The following is an 8,574-nucleotide window of genomic DNA, read 5'->3' on the forward strand; positions in this document are numbered from 1 at the left end:
TCCCAGTCCTGGCCCCAGCACCTCAACATTGCTCTCCCACTCCTGCGTGCCTCTGGAGGGACCACCAGTCGCCCCAGAAATGGGAAGACTGACAGCAGCATGGACAGCACACTTATTTTTCCCCTCAGATCAAAACAACTTCAAATGGGGGACTTCAGAGAGCTGAAAAGTCTTGTTAGCACATATGCTGTTCTGCGGGAGCCTTTGATTATCCTTCAGATATTTTTAGAGCCCCTTGCAAATGAGCTGTGGCTCTGTTCGTCTGGCAACAGCTCTGTGAGAAGCAGCCTCTGGTCCCCTGTGCCCACTGCTCCGTACCACTGCAGAGCCAGACCTGGCACCACCCTGATGCCTGCCCCGGCCCTCCGATTTAAACACCTCGGGGGGGCACCCACTTAAACCCACTGATGTGCTTGGCTGCCCTCGTTTTCCCTCCTGCCTCAGGAGAGGCAGATAGGGAAGACAGCCCTCAGGAAGCACTGCAAATCCCCTCTGGTTATGCCTGCAAGCCCTCAGCATTGCAGGCACCACAGTCCTCCTGTTTCCAGGAAGAAAAAAACACATTGGGGTTTTTTTTGCTAAATCAGGTTTTAAGTGCCAGCTGCTAACAACAGCCATCTCCATGGAGCATGTCCAGGACACCAGCAGAGCTGGGGAAGAGCACGCCAGGCTTTAATGCTATGACAACCATCACGGAGGAATTTTTCAATTTCCTTTTCACTCATATTGACATGAGAATAACTGGTCCTAAAAATGAACGGCAGCTTTAGCCCTAGATCAGATAAATTTGCGCAAGCTTCCCTTCCTGACACTGGTTCTGATTGTGTATTTTGCTTTAAGGGATCTTGCTTTTAAGTCCTTGGTTTGAAGTTACCAGCAAGGAGGCTGATCACTGCCAACAGCGGTGACCGGTGACAGTCAAGTGTCCACAGCACAAAACCACTTATAGGAAATTAATTACAAATCGCCAGTGCATTTCACATGCTGAAGGCGAAGCATTGTCCTGCTTTGTGTGCTGCTAATTGACTAGCAAAGGCAAAACTCTGGAGATGAGGTTTCCACCGCTGGCTGTCGGGTGCCCAGCAAACCCAGAGCCCATTAAGTTGGAGCTAAGCTCTGACAACTGCCAGGATTTTGCTAGGCTTGCTTACTGCTCAAAAAACAAGCGATTTTAAATCACTACAGTGAAAGCTGCCAGAAAATGGCAAATTGTTTGTAATACTTGGACTGCTTGATGACTTCTAAGAAGTCACTAAAAGCAACCTTTTCTATCGGATCACTAATTTTGGACTATTTTCACTTCTGAGTCTGGAAATTGCCTCAGTCCCTGGTTAAAATTGTGGGGCATTCACTCTGAAAGCAAAGCTTCTGCACAGCCCACCACCCTCAGGGCCTGACTCATCCGTATGCACGCTTCCCCCGGGGCCTGGAGACCTCTAAGGCCAAACTGCCCTCCAGGCCAGAATTTCCACCCAAATTTCCTTTCCTTTGGGAGGGCCAGCAAGCTGCATAGCACTGGCACCTTGCAATCAGAACAGTCACCAGTGGGACACTGCTGGGCATCAAGTTGAAGTCCAAGACCATGAGCATCCATATGACAGTGGAGCCTCAAAGGGGGAGCAAAAACCTTTTTATACAATATGCATCCATGGGATCAAACATTTGGTAGAGAGCTAAACTGCTTGCCCGATTCATGTAACACCGGGTCATCCGCTGGTAACCATTCCCATGTATCCATACCCAGGATCAATTGGAAAACTGAGATCCCTCCAGACCCAGTTAAATTGAAGAGCCAGTCCTGTTTATGAGAGCTTTCACCTCTACACACTGAAGCTCAGCAATGCTATCAGTATCAACACTTGCAGTACGCAGTGCCACATACAGGATCCGTACAGGCTGCACAGCTTCCTCCTGTGTTTTCTGGTTCCCCCCACTGACACACAGAGATGCAGCGAGCAACTGTTCGACATAGAAGGGGTTTTTTTCCTGCCTGTTTCTCTCTAGCTGTGGTTGGCACCCGGTAGCAGGGTTGGCCTAATCCTTTGCAATGTCCTCCCTGGTCGCACTGCCGTGCAAACCTGAAGCGCAGCGAAGGAAGGATGGCCTGTAGTCCCTGCTGCGCCTTGGCCGTGGGGTGTATCTCCAGCAGCAGCCAGGCTGAGCCCAAGGACGCAACGTTTTCAGCTTTGACAGCTGTTTGGTCAGAAAACACAACTCACAGCCCAGTGCTAATCCACGGACACTCGTACTTGTTTCAGAGGTTGGCTTTCTTGCCCATGCTGATTTAGCGGATGTAAGAACCTCCACGTAGAAAATTACTCTTATTTCATTGAACTCTTTTAAAAGTCACAACTCTAGTTAATCCACTGTGGACCCAGCCTCAACCAAAACTTTAATGTCAAAGAAGACAACTCCAAAGTTAAACCACCTCTTTCTTTTAAGGGTAGAAAAAGCCAGCCTCCCCCAGCTGTGGAGCACATATTGCTCAGGAAAAGACTCTCCGTCCTTCAAACCAAACCAGGCACACACGCAACGTTTCATCAATGTGCATTACAAGCACAGCCCACAGCACCAAAGCCAACGATATCACCACTGTACCCAACCAGAAAGGGAGCGCAGGGGCACCCACTCTACACCCCTACCCGACCGCAGCACGTGCCAACATACTCGTGCTGACCCAGGGAGCTCCTGCTCTGCGCTGCTGCAGCCTCGGCACAGTACCGGTACAATCCAGCCCGTGGTGGAATGATGCAGTTCTGTCACAGGACACGCCACACCTGCTCACTGAGGTGAGGAGGTTGGAGGGGCTGCAGATACACCCAGCACATGAAGGAGCGAGTCACCCAGGAGGGAGAACTACCAGCACCTCAGGGGGCTGCAAGGGACCCTTCTGGATAAATCAGCACTGGGCCTGCTCCTTACAGTCATTGGCTGGGGAAGAGGGAGCACACCAGCTTAGATGTCCTTGCTCTGGGAAAATGACATTAACCTCCAAGAAGAGTGTAAATAATTAGCAACTCAACTTGATAAATTTAACTTTTTTTTTTATTAACAATCATTTTACATTACAAGGATAATATGACAAAAGGAAGGTTCTCGTGTACATACTATGATATATCAACATAGCTCTATTCGTATCCAGTGTCCTAGGTCCTTTCACACAGGTACTATAAAGCATAGTCTGTAAAGTAATAATATTTTAATGTTCTCCAAAAAGAGTGATATTAACGTATTAATACATATGTAGTAATAGACATCTAGATATTTTTCTCTCATTTCATGTGTGTGTGTGTGGTGGGTGGGTGAGTGGGTGAGAGATCGCTTGAAACAGTTCAGCAGGGCTGTGCTTGGATGTGGATATGGAGAGGTTTGAGACAAAACCTCCTGTTTTCTGGAAGTAGAAATGCATTTTTGCCAACAGTCGGGTGAGTCTATGAGGATGCCGTGACTGGCAGAAAACTCCGTAGCCCTCCTATAGCATTCGGGACATTACAGCATATGAGACATGGTTTCCCCACGTAGCCCAGCGAGCTTATTCGACATGAGGTGCAGTGCATGGGAGCCCCTCGCCGGGCGGCAGCACCACCGGCACGGGCAGGCAGACGATGAGGCCACGGGCTGAGCCTACGCAAGTGTCAGTGGCATCTGAAGGAGGGGGCTGGGAGCGAGGAAACCGTCTCTGAGGTTTGTGAGGAACAGGTGCCGGGGAGCTCCCCACCGGCGCTGCACGGCCAGGGGGCTGCGGCGGAACGGGGAGCCGCCGGCGGGCGGGTTGCGGCTGAGGTGGATTACCAGTTGTGTGGAGGAGAGAGGCCTGGAAGAGGGTGCTGAGGTGTGTGACAGGGCTTGGGGGGAGCTTGCACAGCATCTGCTCATGCAATACCAGTGTAACGAGTCATTTGGCCATCGGAATTACAACTCACCCTCCTCCCGACCGAAGCCAACAATTAAAACAAACGGCGAGGAGCGCAGTGGTTGACAGGTCTGGTGCGGAGCTGCAAATCCAAACCTCCATGCCTCCCCTTCAACTCTTGTGGGCAAGCAGCATGGTGACCCACCACCCACTGCGAGCCTGGCCAGAGGCACCTCTCGTGTCCCCCCAGGTGCCAGCCAAGGGCTTCACCCTGCGGCGGGGTCAGTGTCCTACAAGCGGCTGTGTGAAGGGAGGGACGGAGGGATGACGTGGCTGGCCAACCTGCAGGCATCGGCAGACACTCAGGGAAGGCTGATCCATTGCACAGAAGTGCCTGTCATGCAAATCCAGGTGTCTCTCTGCACGGGCGGGGCAAGAGGGTTGCACCCTTCGGTGCTTCAGTCTGGCAAGGTCAGCATGCCATGTTGGGGCCCAAAGGCACGCGTGTGCCACTGACTACGTCTTCCACGCAATCATGTCATTCCCTTTCCTCCAGAAAAACCACCTGGGCCCCCAGCCAGACAGGCTGCTCACCGGCCGAGGAGCAGCTGCGAGACCTGAGGGAGTGGAGTGGAGCGGAGCAGCTGCTGCAGCAGAGCAGCGGCCAGCCTGACCCGACAGAGCTGCACATGCCTTCCCAGTGGGGCTTGCATGCTCCCATCCTTATTGCTCCGAACTCTCGGTCCCTCCTCATTCATGCTGCTCCAGCTCCGTATGCCATCCCTGCCATATCCGACCACATGGCAGCGACCCTCCCTCTACTCAGTAACGCCTTTGCTCTCCTGCTGCCGTTACCCGTCCCACAGCTGTGCTGCTGACCGATGCCCGCAAGCGAAGCCACGCTCTCGCTGGGTCCTGCGCGAGTCCCCCAGCAGCGTGCTAGCGATTGCCGAGGAAGGCTGGGCGGAACAGGAGAAAGCCACATTTTCATGGCACCGATACCCACAGTTGCCAACCGCATCCGTGCAGAGAGAGAAAAGTGCATATGAAGGTGGGATATGTATCTGTCCAAGTGTGAACACACAGGACCTCAGCCAGAGGCTTACTCGGGAGAAGACAAGGACACTCGAGCATTTTCCCCCAAGACATTCCCCTATTACACAAACCTTATTTAGCACTTGGTTAACATGCCAGCAAGGAAACCCCTTGCCCTAACCACAGCAAAGCCCCTCTCCATAGAGTGCTATACACGTAAATGTAGGCCTCAGTGTATGGCTAAAACTATCCCAAAGTCCAAAGTCTTCAGTGTTACGTGCCTTGTGCCAGAACACAGGGCCAGCCTTACACAAGGGTGGTTGAGTCTATCTCTATATTATATCTTTATATCTATCGAAAACATAGAAATATATAAATATATAGGATTTTATTTATAGATATATAAGCATGTGATTTTAATCTTTTGTACTGTGTGTATATGTACTGGGATGTGCGTATATACAATATATAGACCATATGCATATGTACTGTATACATACACTAGCTTACATGCACACACATCATACGTGTCTCCAAGGGAGACAGGAATTGCATAGGCATTACTGCATTGAATACAATGGCTGGGGGAGCAACGTACCATTTCTCTGCTTTTGAGACCTCTTTCAACAGGGCTGAGAGGGGAATCTGCAAAAGCAGAGGCTGTTGCTGCTTATTTGCAAGCTGGCTGTCTAGGTTGTCTTACCCACTGGTCAAACAAACAGCAATCCTCATGAGATAACAAAGAAAGGGGTCCCCAAAGACCCCGTGGGCCACCTGGTTGAGTTTGTGCTGTGAGAAAGAGATGGACCGAGCCTGAATCACGTCTGAGGAGTCGTATCAGCAAAAGCGCAACCAGCACGGGGGATATCGCCATGGTCAGCCCCAGACCCAAGGCAGACCACACACCAGGACCCTGCCCACCGCGTCCCCTCGCAACCCCCCGTGGCTCCTGCGTGCTTTTGCTGGTATGGGAAGAGCTTTGGTCTCTTGTGAGGATTATCCCTGCTGAGTTTGGTCTTGTGGCCGGAGGGCCCAGACCCCTGCGGCCACTGGCAAGCCTTGCAGAAGGACACGTCTGCATGTGCTTCACGGATTTCTGCTTCACAGCAGGGTAAAAGAGGCAAGGAGCCTGAGCAAAAAGTGGGGAGGGGAAATTGGCAACCAAAAAGCCCACGGGCTAGAAATGCAAACCTGAGGGCCTGAAGAAGTGTGCATTACTCACAGTCAGATGCCATAGGTAAGACGTGAGGGGAAGGAGAGAATAAAGAGCTCATTTGAGAAGAACTAAACCCTTCTCTCTTTGCAGCCAAAGCTGTTCAAGATGCTGTGAGCAACACGTTCAAAACCACCTCCTTTCGCTCGCTCAGCGCAGCAGGAAAGGATTAAACCCCACGCATGGCAACCTCCAAGCCACGGAAGCCTCCCTCTGCGCCACACCGAGCCCTCCCCATGCCTGCCGCTGCCCCCCGCCCCGCTGCCAGCCGGCCGGGCGCGGGGGTTTGCAAACAGGGCACAGAAATGCATCTGCTCCGGGAAAGGCCGGGCAGGCGGGGCACGGGAGCCAGGGGCACTTTGCATTGGTATTCCCCCCTCCTCCCTATCTTGCTCATGCCGGCAGTCACGTTTCCATCCACAGACTATCCATGGGAGTAACGGCCACAGATCTGAGATAGGCGGGTAAACCTAGAGGGAAAGCTTGCAAAGCACCTGCGTTTGTCTAGGACAAAGGCCGGGTTTATTTTCTGATGTGAGGGTGATGGGGAATTGTTTGTGTTGGGAGAGCTGGGCCGGGCCAGGGCCGGCTGCTCCGCCAAGTGCTCGTTTCCCCCCATCACCAATGCAAAGGGTCTCTGACCTTTCCCATCACCGGTATCCGCAGCATCCCGCGGCAGGGAATCATGCTTCCTACCGACACCGCTCACAAGTGCACGCAAAGTTATTTGCAAAAGAAACAAGAGCTTTCCCTTTGCCAGCTGACAGCCCGAACAAAAAAACACCACTCGCTGCACGTTTCGCTCTGCCATTAGGAATAAGGGCAGCCGGTAAAAGATGTCACTGATGAGAGTGGGTTTTGCAAACAAACCAAAGGAGTGACAAATTAAGAGGAATAATTTCTGAACATGCCTCTGGCAGCTCTTACCTCACCAACAAGGCAAGGCACCATTTTCTCCCCAGTGGCAAAAGTAAAGAGGGTCAGAGCAGGAGCTGTAAACAGGCCTCTGAGGCGGCTCAGCACAAGCCCTGGGGGAGCACTCCCGTCCATAAAGGTGTCTGCAGACTGTCCCAAGTGTCCCTTCCCTCCACGCAGGCCAGGCACTTTGACGGGCCTCTGTGACAGAGCCACATGCTGAGGAGCTTTCGCTGCTGCAAACAGAAAGGCGGGTGATTTTTTTCCTTCCCTTACAAAGAACTACGAAGTTGAGCAAAGGAAAGAGGAAATTTAAAAAAAAGGGGAGGAGGGAAACTGTCTTTACAGCCTCTCTAACAACCACAGCAGCTTGCATCAAACTTCTTTGTTACTTTTGCTCCTGCTGCCATGTGCATGCTTGACATGAAAGCCTCTCCCTGACCTGCCCATTCCCCTCCATCCCCAGTGAATGGTGTGTCCATTCACTTCTTGTCTCCAACACCTACGTTCACCTTGCCCATCTCCAGATCAGAGACTAATAGAGCAGCAATTCTTCTGTCTTTTTTTTTTTTTTTCCTTCTTTTTACATCTCCTCAAATTTTAACTGAGAGGGGGGCCTGCCATCTGCCTGGCAGGGAGCAGCTCTGCTGTGGCAGCACACCGAGCAGAGTCGACTCGCCCAGCCGAGAGGGCTACAAGCACCTCGTGTGGACAGATCCCTATTTTACGGTCAGACAAACAACCACCCAAGTCTGCACAGCTGGTGGAGGGCTTCCAGTTTAATTTTTACTCTTCTAGATGAATGGGTCAATTTGATCACATCATTTATTGGGAAAGACAGGAAAAAATGCAAACAAAGCCATTTTTTTGCTTGCTAGGTGTCGCATATAGATGCCCCTGCGCTACGACGGCATGATGCCCCGACCTAGCTCATGACATTTCCTTGAGGACCGCAGGGAGAAGCGCCTGGTGCCTGCACCCCCACCGGCGGTTCGGTGGCAATTAGGTGGTCCCGGTGCAGGTGCCCCCTCCTGCCCGAGCCAGCCCGCAGGCTGCAGACACCATCTGAGGTAACGCAGAGGGGACAGGGAGTAAGTGCTACAGAGGGTACACTGCCTGCCCAGCCCTCGCCGTGACATTTGCGGGGTCCGCTCTACTCCCCTCAGACCTTCTGGCCAAGGAGCCCCGTTTTACAGCAAAGTAGGCAGAGTCAGGACACAAGGATTGGACACTGCTAGTGCTTCGGGCAGGCTCAGCCCCTCCTCAGTCCCATAGGGACAGAGGGGAAACACTTCTAAAACTCCGACCAGCACCGGTCTAGCTATTCCCGTGGGGTCTGAAAGCCGAGGCAGTACATAGCGGCTTGGCTGCACGCCTCTGCCCAGCGCTGGCTGCGCAGCTCAGCTGCGGGCAAAGGGGTTAGTGGGAGGTGAGCGAGACCTACGTAGAAGTGCGTGTTTTCCCGGGGAAGACAGTGCGTGAACCCTGGCAGTGAAAGTGACTCCAAGAGAGATCGGTTCCAAACATGCTACATCTCCATTGAAAACAAACAAAAAAG

This window comes from Balearica regulorum, chromosome 5, assembly GCF_011004875.1.
Source record: "Balearica regulorum gibbericeps isolate bBalReg1 chromosome 5, bBalReg1.pri, whole genome shotgun sequence".
NCBI lineage: Eukaryota > Metazoa > Chordata > Aves > Gruiformes > Gruidae > Balearica > Balearica regulorum.